This window comes from Salvelinus fontinalis, chromosome 5 (assembly GCF_029448725.1).
Source record: "Salvelinus fontinalis isolate EN_2023a chromosome 5, ASM2944872v1, whole genome shotgun sequence".
NCBI lineage: Eukaryota > Metazoa > Chordata > Actinopteri > Salmoniformes > Salmonidae > Salvelinus > Salvelinus fontinalis.
The window spans coordinates 3,387,687-3,402,417 of NC_074669.1; the positions used below are offsets into that span (position 1 = coordinate 3,387,687).

General features: G+C 46.3%; 1 protein-coding gene across 10 annotated transcripts in view; it reads left to right on the forward strand.

Annotated features, from left to right (window-relative positions):
• Positions 1–14,731, forward strand: part of LOC129854911 (tight junction protein ZO-1-like) — a 177,750-nt gene that overhangs the window by 72,261 nt on the left and 90,758 nt on the right. The window contains exon 1 of one of the 10 annotated variants that reach the window (XM_055922075.1): positions 1,239–1,676. The exons of 8 other annotated variants lie outside the window; for them this stretch is intronic. The gene's annotated coding sequence lies outside the window, so the exon portion shown is untranslated. Of the gene's footprint in view, positions 1–1,238; positions 1,677–14,731 lie in introns of those variants that run through there. One more of the 10 variants, XM_055922077.1, reaches the window with a different exon arrangement.

Sequence of the window (14,731 nt, forward strand, 5' to 3'; positions counted from 1 at the left end):
CAGGCACTTCTACATAGGTGTGCTTCATGATTTAATTAAGCAATTAACATCACATCGTGCTTAGGATCATGTATAAAATTGCCTAGTTGCCTATTATTTTGGCTACCATGGCTAGAAGAGATCTCAGTGACTTTGAAAGAGGGGTCTCAAAGGAGGATAGGGGGTTTAAAGGGTGTGTCTCAGTCATCAGATCTCAACCCAATTGAACACTTATGGTAGATTCTGAAGAGGCGCATGAGACAGCGTTTTCTATCACCCTCAACAAAACACAAAGTTATGGAATTTCTCGTGGAAGAATGGTGTCGCATCCCTCCAATAGAGTTCCAGACACTTGTAGAATCTATACCGAGGAGCATTGAAGCTGTTCTGGCGGCTCGTGGTAGCTCAATGCCCGATTAAGATACGTTTTTTGCAGTTACCTTTATGTGTTGCTGCGTTTATAATAACTGGGAACTTGGAAATCTCCGACTTCAAGACAACTGGGAACTGACTGGGAAAATTGTTTGTATTGAATTCCAAGTCGGAAACTCTGGCATCCTTCTAGTGGTGCTTTCAAGATAACTGGGAACTCTGAAAAAACAAGGTAGAATCATGACACCAGCGATCTTCAAGTCAGAGCTGTAGAAAGAGGGCAGAGTTCTCAACTGGGTATTCCTTAGTTGGATGACCATCCAAAACAATTTTTCCCCAGTTAGAGCTATTTCGAGCTATGAAGAGTTCCCCAGTTGTCTTGAACACGGCATATAACTCTGACTTTCCTGACGTCATGATTCGACCTGGTTTTTCCAGAGTTCCCAACTTGTCTTGAGAGCACCATATTCTTTCAGAAGGGTCGGGTTGGGTTAAAGGCTGAAGTCAAATTTCGGTTGTACTTTGTGTGCAATTGACCAATAAAGATCTAAATCTCTATTACAAGAATGTCTAAATGGAGAAAACTCTATCCCTATTAAAAAAAAAGGTGTGTATCAATTTAACCTTTTGTTTCTTGAAAATAATTTAATCGCTGATATCAAATATAAGGGCCTTATGCTTCCAAAATCATACTGCAAGCAATGTGTATGGACCAAGTATCAGAGCTCTTAACAAAACTCCCCAATACAGAAGACACCTTGGTCCAATTACTCTTATGTGTAATGTAATGGCACTGAGTGTCATGATTATGGTCCAATTACTCTTATGTGTAATGTAATGGCACTGAGTGTCATGATCATGGTCCAATTACTCTTATGTGTAATGTAATAGCACTGAGTGTCATGATCAAGGGCAATGTTAGTTATACACACACACACACACACACACTTTTGTCTTATAAAGTCATCATGACATTATGTCATATTGCAGATTTTAATGTGCAGCTTTGAAATATAGTCTAATGATTGAACTGGACATCACATTAATTTGACCTCAATGCTCGATAATTATGCTGAGGCATGGGTTCTCGACCCTGTAACCTTTACAGTGGAATGACGCGTGATGCTTTTTACGTAGCTACTCCACCCAAGCAGACCTGTCACAGTGCTGTTGTGAAGAAAATCGAATCGGACTGGTAGAGAGGGGAAGGCATCCAGTGCCTGCCATTGCAGTGCGGCTGCTTTGGAGCCACGCCAGACGATTTATTCATTATTTTCCTAAAAGGATTTCACCCATACATTGTAAGGACCAGTACACCGAATAAGGTGAATACATATGGATTTCATGTGATATGCTTTAGCTAGAGAGAGAGAGAAGCCAGTGTGTGTAGTCCCGCTGTGGACTGCGATTAGCGAGAGCATACACACTACCACTCGTTTATCTCGCTAGCTAGCTTACTAAACTAGCTAACGTTACCTGACTAGGCTTAGCCAAACGACATTTTAAAATACAATTGTTTTCATGTTGATTAACCAACGGTCGAGGAGATCAAAACACTTGGCGTGGCGTGTTGAAAGTGGCGCTAGGAGACGAGGTGTTGCTGTTGTATAGCCAGGACAGCTCGCTTCACCGGCAGTAACAAAATGTCGGCGACCCCGGTTCCTTAGAACCGAAGGTAGCTCCGCTAGCTGTTAACTGTTTGTGGCAATAAATCATACCAAAGACGCCCCTCATAATGCATGGTGCTTGAATTATGGCACAATAGCGTTACTCAGTTCCAGCAGTCTATGTGGAAGGTCTTACCCCCAGAGTCAAGCACCTGTCTCACTCGGCTTGATACTATCTGACGTCGGTGTTGTTGCTCATGTCAGCTGGTGAGTTAACGGTACGCTAAGGAATTGCGGTTGGTAGCTAATATAGAGTAACGTTAGCTGTCTGGCTGCATATTAAAGGCAGCAACGAATGAAAACAAGAACTTTACCTATGTCATGTTTTAGCGTGCTACATTGTATACATATACTGAGTTGGTAAGTGACATTGTAGCTATATAAACGAATAAACGAGTAAATATAGCGTCGTCGGTAAGAACAGGTTAGCTAAGGTTAACAAGCCGGCTTAAGTTACACACAGCCAGCTGTTTAAATCACTATGAGCTAGTGATGTTTGTTAATGGATCTTTTCTATATGGCAAGCAAGTTAAGTCTAACTACCTCCATCTCCGACCTGTTGAATATAAGGTTAGATGTCCAGGCAGCATCTGTCGTCGGTAGCCACCATCAAATATATAACTACCTGTCCTTTTATCTTGAGGACAAGAAGCTAGACGGGACTTGTGATTTTGACCTTTTGACTTTGGTTTGGTGTGAACTTGAAGGGGTTTCTTACTGCTTAGTACTGTGCTATTCTCCATCCCTTTTCCTGATATCAACTTCAGGGTCATACATCATTGCCTGTGACTCACTGTCGTTTCCTTTTTGCCAGCCTTGCGTTAACCACCGCATAGAAATGACCCCTTGGAGGTGTGTATAGATAACATGGTAACGACACCTGTATTTATTGCTCTTTGTCACACAAGCAGAATGAACCACCAATATGGAAAGCAACCACGAACTTGTCATCCTATGCTTTTGCTTAGATTATTTTAGATTGAACTGGTGATAAAGCACTGAAAACCAAAAGAATAGCCAACATTATACACATTTCAAAAGTAAACATCATTTTATTCCATTCTCTGCTGTACCATCAATAACATTTTAGTGCATAACCTTGGTGACTTTTGTTATCCCCCTCTGCAAAAGTTTATTTGAGCAAAAGTGTTGGTACTTACAGTTGCAGAATGATTTTGTTTGTATTTTTTGTCTAAGCCCTTTAACCACAGTAATGGAGTTGTCATGTTTCATTTTTCAATCTCATAAATAAGTAAACAACGGTTGACCTTCACAGCAGGAATAGAGACTGGGGAGCATTGGATTAGCAATGTCTTCCAAATGGGCTGCTTTTATTCATTTCATTGTCATCTCAATATGACTGACTAAGTATGTTTGTCCTTAATAAGCATAGACAAACATTTGCAGTAGAATGAACCGTACTGAAGGACTCAGTGACTTTCAACGTGGCACCGTCAGTTTGTCAGTTTGTCAAATTTCTGCCCTGCTAGAGCTGCCCCGGTCAACTGTAAGTGCTGTTATTGTGAAGTGGAAACGTCTAAGAGCAACAACAGCTCGGCCGCAAAGTGGTAGACCACACAAGCTGACAGAATGTGACCGCTGAGAGCTGAAGCACGTAGCGCGTAAAAAAAAAGAAGAAAAAGTGTCTCCACGGTTGCAAAGCTCACGGTTGTATTCGGCGCATGCCTGCCTAATAAGCATTTCTAGGCATTAGAGCCTTGATTGGTTGTGTGCAATGTCTATTTTAGATCAGTTTCTGATGCTCGGTTGGTTCCCTGGTATACACTTATTTAAAACTAGTTGGATCAACTAGTTGGATATTTCTTGATTTAGCTGTTTCTTAATTTAGCAGACCGGTAGATTGAAATTGAAGGAGTCTTAATGGTTTATTTGAAGGTTTCCTGTCTCATTATTTTGTGCGGACTGAGTCTCTACCTGCTGGAGAAGAACACACACGTTCACCCTCTCTCACATACACGTTCACCCTCTCTCACACACACGTTCACCCTCTCTCACACACAGTGAAGGTAGAAAGGATGTTTGCTTCTCTATTCAGGAAGATGTTGAATTGAGGAGACGTCTAGCTGCTTCACCTCACTCTGAGGTTGATTTGAAGAGTTCTGAAAAGACACTGCATTCCAACCCAGTGTGGTCAGACTTGTCTCTGTGTCTCTGTCTCTCGCTCGCTCTCTCTCTGTCTCTCGCTCGCTCTCTCTCTGTCTCTCGCTCGCTCTCTCTCTGTCTCTCGCTCGCTCTCTCTCTGTCTCTCGCTCGCTCTCTGTCTCTCGCTCGCTCTCTGTCGCTCGCTCGCTCTCTGTCGCTCGCTCGCTCTCTGTCTCTCGCTCGCTCTCTGTCTCTCGCTCGCTCTCTGTCTCTCGCTCGCTCTCTCTCTGTCACTCTCTGTCTCTCTCGCGCTCTTTCTCTCTCGCTCTTTCTCTCTTTTGCTCGCTCTTTCTCTCTTTCGCTTGCTCTCTGTCTCTCGCTCACGCTCTGTCTCTCGCTCTGTCTCTCTCGCGCTCTGTCTCTGTCTCTCTCGCGCTCTTTTTCTCTGTCTCTCTCTCGCTCTTTGTCTCTGTCTCTCTCTCGCTCTTTGTCTCTGTCTCTCTCTCGCTCTTTGTCTCTGTCTCTCTCTCGCTCTTTGTCTCAGTCTGTTTCACTCTCTCTCTCTCCTTCCTTTCCACTCTCTCCTTTAGCGGATTCTGTTACTATTCAGCACAAAGGTATAGAGGACTGAAATGTTTCATCTTCACAGTACAGTGCACCCCCAGGCTCCAATGAAGTGACATTTTTAAAATTATTTATAAAAATAGAAGCTTAACTAATTACAAATGTAACACCCACCCATGGTACCTTCTGTTATCTCATGGCTAAAGGAAAGCTCTCACAGTTCAGTGTTAGACTACTGTCATACTGTTAGCCTATATTGGGTGTTGATTTGACCTCACATTGACCTCTCACCCAGGCCAGCCTAGTTGAGTCTAGCTAAACATTTGTATGTTGATCACACAATGACTGTAGCTAGCCCAGGTCGGTTCAGCCCAGGTCGGTTCAGCCCAGGTCGGTTCAGCCCAGGTCGGTTCAGCCCAGGTCGGTTCAGCCCAGGTCGGTTCAGCCCAGGTCGGTTCAGTCCAGGTAAACAGTAAGTCAAATCTAATTTTATTGGTCACATACACATGGTTAGCAGATGTTAATGCGAGTGTAGCGAAATGCTTGTGCTTCTAGTTCCGACCGTGCAGTAATATCTAACAAGTAATCTAACAATTTCAGAACAACTACCTCATACACACACAAGTGTAAAGGAATGATTAAGAATATGTACATATAAATATACGGATGAGTGATGGCCGAACGGCATAGGCAAGATGCAGTAGCTAGTAATTATTGGTTGTTGATCTCACCTTACACTGTAACCTTGCTAACTATACTAGCATGCATAAGCCCAGCCAGTGGCAGTCACTGTAGACAGCTTTCCCAGCCAGTTCAGTTCAGTAGTCTAGGTAAAACCACAAGTTTAACCTTTGAAGGAGTTACTAAGTTCAAGCTAGACTACATCAGGCTCTCACACTTTACTGTAGCCGTGCTTCCCCTGGCAACCAGTGTCAGTCCAGGTCAACGTTAGCTAGTGAAACCACTAAGCTAGACTACATCAGATCAGGCAAGCTTTTAGCCTTTATTGGCTGTTGACATTTTGACACGCTGTAGTCAGCTTCCCCAGCCCGGGTTGAATCAGTCCAAGTAAGCAGTAGCTAGTAAATCGACTAGCCTATCCTTAATGGGGTTAATGAGCATTGGCGCTTCACTTCCTGGTACCTGGTGTAGTATTACCTGCCTGATGTCGCCTTCTGCTGGAGCACTGCCAATATTCTATCTCGTGTTTTTACAAACTGACGCGCTGACAGGCTCTGCCTAGTGTACCTAGGTATTTACCACCATCAAATCACATTTTATTTGTCACATGCTCTGAATACAAGACCTTACAGTGAAATTATTATTTACGAGCCCTTAACCAACAACGCAGTTTTAAGAAAAATAAGTGTTATGTAAAAAAATAAAAATAATAATAAAAGTAACAAATAATTAAACAGCAGCAGTAAAATAACAATAGCGAGGCTATATACAGGGGGTCCCGGTACAGAGTCAATGTGCGGAGGCACCGGTTAGTCGAGGTAATTTGAGGTAATATGTACATAGGACTCAAAGGAAAGGTTATCGGTCCACTGGATGTGGAAGGCGACCCAAAGTCAAGCAGGTTGATTTCTCTGACTGTAGGCTATGTTGCTGTATTATAGAAGACTGACTCATTCAAGGATGTGAATAAGCACTGCCTTACAGTACACAGTGAGTCATAGTGCGGGGATTACCAGGCAGGCACTATAGGTCTACTGGATCTCCCATCAACAGTATAATTATTATAGATCTGCCTGCCTGCTGGCAACCCTGGACTGGCTAGCAGCTCACCCTTCAATAAATCAAGACTCATCGTGAATCTATCGCCCAGACTTTTGTGACGACTCCGAGGCGTGGAAGAAAGCACTATCATGGGCCAAGAGAGGGGCCTGCCGTCTCTTGGTAAATAGCCTGCATCTACCATCCTATGATCGATTCAATTTCACCATTTGAATGAATCTCCCTTTGTAAGGGTGGAGACTACAGGTTATATACCTGGCTTTTTAAATCGCCACATAGGGCCTATCGTTTCTCATTGCATCCTTTTTGGTCTTCACTTCAAATCAGTGAAAGGGGGAGAAGACAGACACACACGCTTATCAACACATTAATGCTCTCTGTGTGGTCTACTGATATGTCCCACTGGGTTGATTGAGTTCAGCAGCTGCTTGTGATTACCTGGCACATGTGGCGCATAACAGGCAGACTCCCCGGCTCTCTATTTAGCATCACTGTACTGACCCTCTACGTCCAGTCCTCCTCACTGGCTGGATACTGGAAATACACTGAACAAAAAATATTAACACAACATGTAATGTGTTGGTTTCATGAGCTGAATTAAAAGATCCCAGAAATGTTCCATACTCACAAAAAAAGCTTATTTCTCTCCAATGTTGTGCACAAATTTGTTTACATCCCTGTTAGTGAGCAGTTCTCCTTTGTCAAGATAATCCATCCACCTGACAGGTGTGGCATATCAAGAAGCTGATTAAACAGCATGAGCAATTACACAGGTGCACCTTGTGCTGAGGACAATAAAAGGCCACTCTAAAATGCGCAGTTTTGTCACACAGCACAATGCCACAGATGTCTCAAGTTTTGAGAGTGCCTGCAATTGGCATGCTGACTGTAGAAATGTCTACCAGAGCTGTTGCCAGATAATTGAATGTTCCATAAGCCTCCTCCAATGTCGTTTTAGAGAATTTGGCACTACGTCCAACTGGCCTCACAACGTGTAACCAAGCCAGCACAGGGCCCCCACATCCGGCTTCTTCACCTGTTGGATCGTCTGAGACCAGCCACCCGGACAGCTGATGAAACTGTGGGTTTGCACAACCAAATATTATCTACACAAACTGTCAGAAACCGTCTCAGGGAAGCTCATCTACGTGCTCGTTGTCCTCACCAGGGTCTTGACCTGACTGCAGTTCGGCGTCGTAACCGACTTCTTCAGTAGGAAAATGTTCACCTTCGATGACCACTGGCATGCTGGAGAAGTGTGCTCTTCACGGATGAATCCCGGTTTCAACTGTACGGCGTCGTGTGTGGGAGAGGGGTTTGCTGATGTCAACATTTGACTGGTACTGTGTATTTTATTTTATGGCACACTTATTCACGCCCTTCTCAGTGAACTAATCGCCGAGACTAAAAGGCTCTGCGTGGTCAATCCAAAAGTACAGCATTTACTGCGATGCCCCCCCCGCAGAGCTGTTGTGAAGGACGTGAGTTTGTGTTTATACAGGACCACCCGCCCTCCCCTACGGTCAACCAATCATGTCAATGAGCTAGACGGCGCCCTCCGCATAAAGGGTACAACATTTGAGAGGCGCAACGGCGTTGAGGTACGGAGCTGAATGTCTCCGGAGTCACACCTAGGGCTGTGACGTCATGGAATGTTGTCAGCCGGTGATCAACAAGCAAATAACTGTCGGTCTCACGGTAATTGACCGTTAATTAACATAAACCCATGTAGCATCTCCTGGCTTCCACACAGCCTACACGCCACTGATGCAGACCTTTAGAACATCTAAAGTCTAATAAATCCATGTAATATAGCCTACACCTTCACAATAAATCCATGTAATATAACCTACACCTTCACAATAAATCCATGTAATATAGCCTACACCTTCGCAATAAATCCATGTAATATAGCCTACACCATCACAATACATCCATTATTTATTTTACACAGGTCTAAATATACATATGAAGAAAATGTAGTCTATTTCAGAAGAACAGAATAGCATACTCTGAGTTGTCTATGTTAGGTCCTGATCTGTCAAATGCCATATGGCTGTGGGCTACACTAGTTAATTTAGCAGACAACATTTGGTTAGAATTCCATGGCATTATTTTATAGTATGAAGAATACAATTGAACAAAGCTGAATAAAATAGAAAGGATATTTTCTCCAAATGATTTGAGGAAGTGTTCACTTGTAGCTATACTGTGTTGAGCGTTTAACAAAGAAACAGGTACTTCTATTTGCTTAATTCAGAGTTATTTATGCAACTTTAGATGTGATATAAACATTGGGCTATATGTATAGATTGTTTAATGCATTCTAAGGCTGCATGGCGTGACTGATGATTTGTGACTGAAGTCACATGAAAGGCATGAGCTCTGCTTTGTTTCTTTCGCAGGCTTCAAACACTTTATCAGTCTCACATTCACAATTTGACATCCCCCTTGTGTGACCGTTGTGCCCTTGGGCTGAATATAATAGTTACAATTCACTTCGCCCGGCTGCCGAACGCCGTGCTACGAAGCACAGCTCACTCACATGGCTCTCTCTCATATCTAAATTCTTATTAGTCTATGCTCGTCCCGTGACGTCCCCGATGGACACATCCGGGATGTAACTGCAGGCGTCCTTCTTATCGAATTCTGAGGCGCATATCTTCAAGCTGAAGAGAGTGAGAGAGAGAAGGAAAAACAAAGAGGGAAACTTGGAGAAGTTCACTGTACATTTGACAGTCTAAGAAAAGGTGTGTGGCACACTGCATGTAAAACATTCAACGCCAATACTCCAAACTGAGAGAATTAAAAGAGAATCTGCGGAAAGAGGAGATCATCGTGCATATTGACTTTGCAGAGAACTCAGGGGCGCAACTTTCACTGGGGACGGGGTGGGGGACATGTCCCCCTCACATTCAGAAAATGTTTTTTTGTCCCCTCCCAGTTTTATCATTTGAAAGTGATACAAAATGAGGCAACGGTGTGTGGGGTACGCTGTTTGGAGTGTTTATCCGACTGGATAAAACAAATTAGAATTATTCCCCCCCCCCATTTCTAAAACCAACGTTGTGCCACTGAGAGAACTAGCTGTGTAAATACACCATTGAAATCCAGGCAGTTCACTTTGGTGATTCTCACATGCAGGTGACCCTCCACTGTGTTATGTTGGACATACCACAAATGATACCGTTTCCCTTTGCTCACTGAGCTCTTCTATGCGGATGACCCCTCTGCAATCTGGGCTCATCTCTCAAAAACACTGGCCTACTTCCATGAACTCTGCCCACTTTTGGTATCTTACTTTTGCTTAAATTAATTAAATGTTCTACAATGGTTGTTGTTCAAAATGTTTGCAATAAAATATTGTTTTCCTAAGTTTTTTTACACATGTCATTTCCACCCACACCTTGTCATTTCCACCCACACCCATATTTTTAGGTAAATTAGTATATTATGTATAATATACATTGATTGAGTTGTTTTTAGATAGGGAAATCATATGCTTGTTATCATAATCTCACAAAAAGGTTGGGTGGAAATGTCTTATTTTTTTATGATAAATAAATATTTTCAGCTCTTCACAAAGGCAAGTTTATACATTCAGAGGCGATATGTTGAATGATTCATTTGAGGAAAACCTTAAAAAGCACTTAATATAATATTCAATACAAGTTCATGTACAAATGTATAAGAAATGTCATACAATTATTTTATATGATATTTTCATTTTCAACTAAAGTGGATGTTTAATAATGATGTGATGGAAATGACATTTGTCTATGGCTGTCTGAGAAAAACGACAAAAATATATAAATTCCTGAATAGTACGATCGCAGCCATTATCAGGTATTATTTCTAGACAAATCAAGGACGATTATAATACTGGTACAATGGTGTTTCAATACATTTTAATTTCTGAAAGCTTGCCGGGCCAAAGTGCCTGAAGTTGCAGAATCACCCATCTATAGCATCCCACAACTGTCCCAGAGTAGCCTAGTGGCAGGTAGCCTAGTAGTGGCAGGTAGCCTAGTAGTGGCAGGTAGCCTAGTAGTGGCAGGTAGCCTAGTAGTGGCAGGTAGCCTAGCAGTGGCAGGTAGCCTAGCAGTGGCAGGTAGCCTAGCAGTGGCAGGTAGCCTAGCAGTGGCAGGTAGCCTAGCAGTGGCAGGTAGCCTAGCAGTGGCAGGTAGCCTAGCAGTGGCAGGTAGCCTAGCAGTGGCAGGTAGCCTAGCAGTGGCAGGTAGCCTAGCAGTGGCAGGTAGCCTAGCAGTGGCAGGTAGCCTAGCAGTGGCAGGTAGCCTAGCAGTGGCAGGTAGCCTAGTGGTTAGAGCGTTGGGCCAGTTGCCGAAAGGTTGCTAGATCGAATCCCCAAGCTGACAAGGTAAAAATATGTCGTTCTGCCCCTGAACAAGGCAGTCAACCCACTGTTCCCCGATAGGCCGTCATTGTAAATAAGAATTTGTTCTTAACTGTCTTGCCTAAAGGTTACATGTTTTGAATATTTCTTTCTCACACAAAGGGTCATCTTTTATACTATGAGGGGATAGTATTCATGTATTCAGACCCCTTCACTTTTCCCACATTTTGTTAAGTTACAGCCTTATTCTAAAATGGATCAAAAAAATAGGTTGATTTGATTTATTTTAGTCCCGGTGACTGGCAGTTAGCACAGCAGCAGGACGGTGTGGCGAGGGAGGCAGCAGGACGGTGTGGAGAGGGAGGCAGCAGGACGGTGTGGAGAGGGAGGCAGCAGGACGGTGTGGAGAGGGAGGCAGCAGGACGGTGTGGAGAGGGAGGCAGCATGGAGAGGGAGGCAGCAGGACGGTGTGGAGAGGGAGGCAGCAGGACGGTGTGGAGAGGGAGGCAGCATGGAGAGGGAGGCAGCATGGAGAGGGAGGCAGCATGGAGAGGACGGCAGCATGGAGAGGGAGGCAGCAGGACGGTGTGGAGAGGGAGGCAGCATGGAGAGGACGGCAGCATGGAGAGGGAAGCAGTAGGACGGTGTGGAGAGGGAGGCAGCATGGAGAGGACGGCAGCATGGAGAGGGAGGCAGCATGGAGAGGGAGGCAGCAGGACGATGTGGAGAGGGAGGCAGCATGGAGAGGGAGGCAGCAGGACGATGTGGAGAGGGAGGCAGCATGGAGAGGGAGGCAGCAGGACGATGTGGAGAGGGAGGCAGCATGGAGAGGGAGGCAGCAGGACGATGTGGAGAGGGAGGCAGCATGGAGAGGGAGGCAGCAGGACGATGTGGAGAGGGAGGCAGCATGGAGAGGGAGGCAGCAGGACGATGTCGAGAGAAAGGCAGCAGGACGATGTCGAGAGAAAGGCAGCAGGACGGTGGCGAGAGGGGGCAGCATGGAGAGGGAGGCGGCGTGGAGAGGGAGGCGGCGTGGAGAGGGAGGCGGCGTGGAGAGGGAGGCGGCGTGGAGAGGGAGGCGGCGTGGAGAGGGAGGCGGCGTGGAGAGGGAGGCGGCGTGGAGAGGGAGGCGGCGTGGAGAGGGAGGCGGCGTGGAGAGGGAGGCGGCGTGGAGAGGGAGGCGGCGTGGAGAGGGAGGCGGCGTGGAGAGGGAGGCGGCGTGGAGAGGGAGGCGGCGTGGAGAGGGAGGCGGCGTGGAGAGGGAGGCGGCAGGACGGCGTGGAGAGGGAGGCGGCAGGACGGCGTGGAGAGGGAGGCGGCAGGACGGCGTGGAGAGGGAGGCGGCAGGACGGCGTGGAGAGGGAGGCGGCAGGACGGCGTGGAGAGGGAGGCAGCAGGACGGCGTGGAGAGGGAGGCAGCAGGACGGTGTGGAGAGGAAGGCAGCTGTGGCATGTGTCTCCATTATCTCTCTGCAGTGATAAACACTGGAGTCTCGTTGGCAGTTTAGGAGTGTAGCCCGAGTGCTATCAGGCACAACCATAGACTACTATGTACTGTAATGCAGCACCCCAGGAGGTTATACTATAGTACCGTAATGCAGCACCCCAAGAGGTTATACTATAGTACTGTAATGCAGCACCCCAGGAGGTTATACTATAGTACTGTAATGCAGCACCCCAAGAGGTTATACTATAGTACTGTAATGCAGCACCCCAGGAGGTTATACTATAGTACTGTAATGCAGCACCCCAGGAGGTTATACTATAGTACTGTAATGCAGCACCCCAGGAGGTTATACTATAGTACTGTAATGCAGCACCCCAAGAGGTTATACTATAGTACTGTAATGCAGCACCCCAGGAGGTTATACTATAGTACTGTAATGCAGCACCCCAGGAGGTTATACTATAGTACTGTAATGCAGCACCCCAGGAGGTTATACTATAGTACTGTAATGCAGCACCCCAGGAGGTTATACTATAGTACTGTAATGCAGCACCCCAAGAGGTTATACTATAGTACTGTAATGCAGCACCCCAGGAGGTTATACTATAGTACTGTAATGCAGCACCCCAGGAGGCTATACTATAGTACTGTAATGCAGCACCCCAAGAGGTTATACTATAGTACTGTAATGCAGCACCCCAGGAGGCTATACTATAGTACTGTAATGCAGCACCCCAGGAGGTTATACTATAGTACTGTAATGCAGCACCCCAGGAGGTTATACTATAGTACTGTAATGCAGCACCCCAGGAGGCTATACTATAGTACTGTAATGCAGCACCCCAAGAGGTTATACTATAGTACTGTAATGCAGCACCCCAGGAGGTTATACTATAGTACTGTAATGCAGCACCCCAGGAGGTTATACTATAGTACTGTAATGCAGCACCCCAAGAGGTTATACTATAGTACTGTAATGCAGCACCCCAGGAGGTTATACAATAGTACTGTAATGCAGCACCCCAAGAGGTTATACTATAGTACTGTAATGCAGCACCCCAAGAGGTTATACTATAGTACTGTAATGCAGCACCCCAAGAGGTTATACTATAGTACTGTAATGCAGCACCCCAGGAGGTTATACTATAGTACTGTAATGCAGCACCCCAAGAGGTTATACTATAGTACTGTAATGCAGCACCCCAAGTTCCTACTGTGTGTGTGTGTGTGTGTGTGTGTGTGTGTGTGTGTGTGTGTGTGTGTGTGTGTGTGTTTGTTTGTGAGCTCTCTAGTCCCACTTCTGATGCTGCGAGGGTTAAGTCCGATACAGCAGTTTCCACTGCGGTGCAGATGGCTTTGCTGTTCTGTTCACTAGCGAGGGAGGGAGGGAGGGAGACTGAAAGAGAGAGGTGAGGGAGGGAGACTGAAAGAGAGAGGTGAGGGAGGGAGACTGAAAGAGAGAGGTGAGGGAGGGAGACTGAAAGAGAGAGGTGAGGGAGGGAGACTGAAAGAGAGAGGTGAGGGAGGGAGACTGAAAGAGAGAGGTGAGGGAGGGAGACTGAAAGAGAGAGGTGAGGGAGGGAGACTGAAAGAGAGAGGTGAGGGAGGGAGACTGAAAGAGAGGGAGGGAGGGAGACTGAAAGAGAGGGAGGGAGGGAGACTGAAAGAGAGGGAGGGAGAGACACTGAAAGAGGGGAGGGAGACTGAAAGAGAGAGGGAGGGAGAGAGACTGAAAGAGAGAGGGAGGGAGAGAGACTGAAAGAGAGGGAGGGAGGGAGAGAGACTGAAAGAGAGGGAGGGAGGGAGAGAGACTGAAAGAGAGGGAGGGAGGGAGAGAGACTGAAAGAGAGGGAGGGAGGGAGAGAGACTGAAAGAGAGGGAGGGAGGGAGAGAGACTGAAAGAGAGGGAGGGAGGGAGAGAGACTGAAAGAGAGGGAGGGAGGGAGAGAGACTGAAAGAGAGGGAGGGAGGGAGAGAGACTGAAAGAGAGGGAGGGAGGGAGAGAGACTGAGAGGGAGGGAGGGAGAGAGACTGAAAGAGAGGGAGGGAGGGAGAGAGACTGAAAGAGAGGGAGGGAGGGAGAGAGACTGAAAGAGAGGGAGGGAGGGAGAGAGACTGAAAGAGAGGGAGGGAGGGAGAGAGACTGAAAGAGAGGGAGGGAGGGAGAGAGACTGAAAGAGAGGGAGGGAGGGAGAGAGATTGAAAGAGAGGGAGGGAGGGAGAGAGACTGAAAGAGAGGGAGGGAGGGAGAGAGACTGAAAGAGAGGGAGGGAGGGAGAGAGACTGAAAGAGAGGGAGGGAGGGAGAGAGACTGAAAGAGAGGGAGGGAGGGAGAGAGACTGAAAGAGAGGGAGGGAGGGAGAGAGACTGAAAGAGAGGGAGGGAGGGAGAGAGACTGAAAGAGAGGGAGGGAGGGAGAGAGACTGAAAGAGAGGGAGGGAGGGAGAGAGACTGAAAGAGAGGGAGGGAGGGAGAGAGACTGAAAGAGAGGGAGGGAGGGAGAGA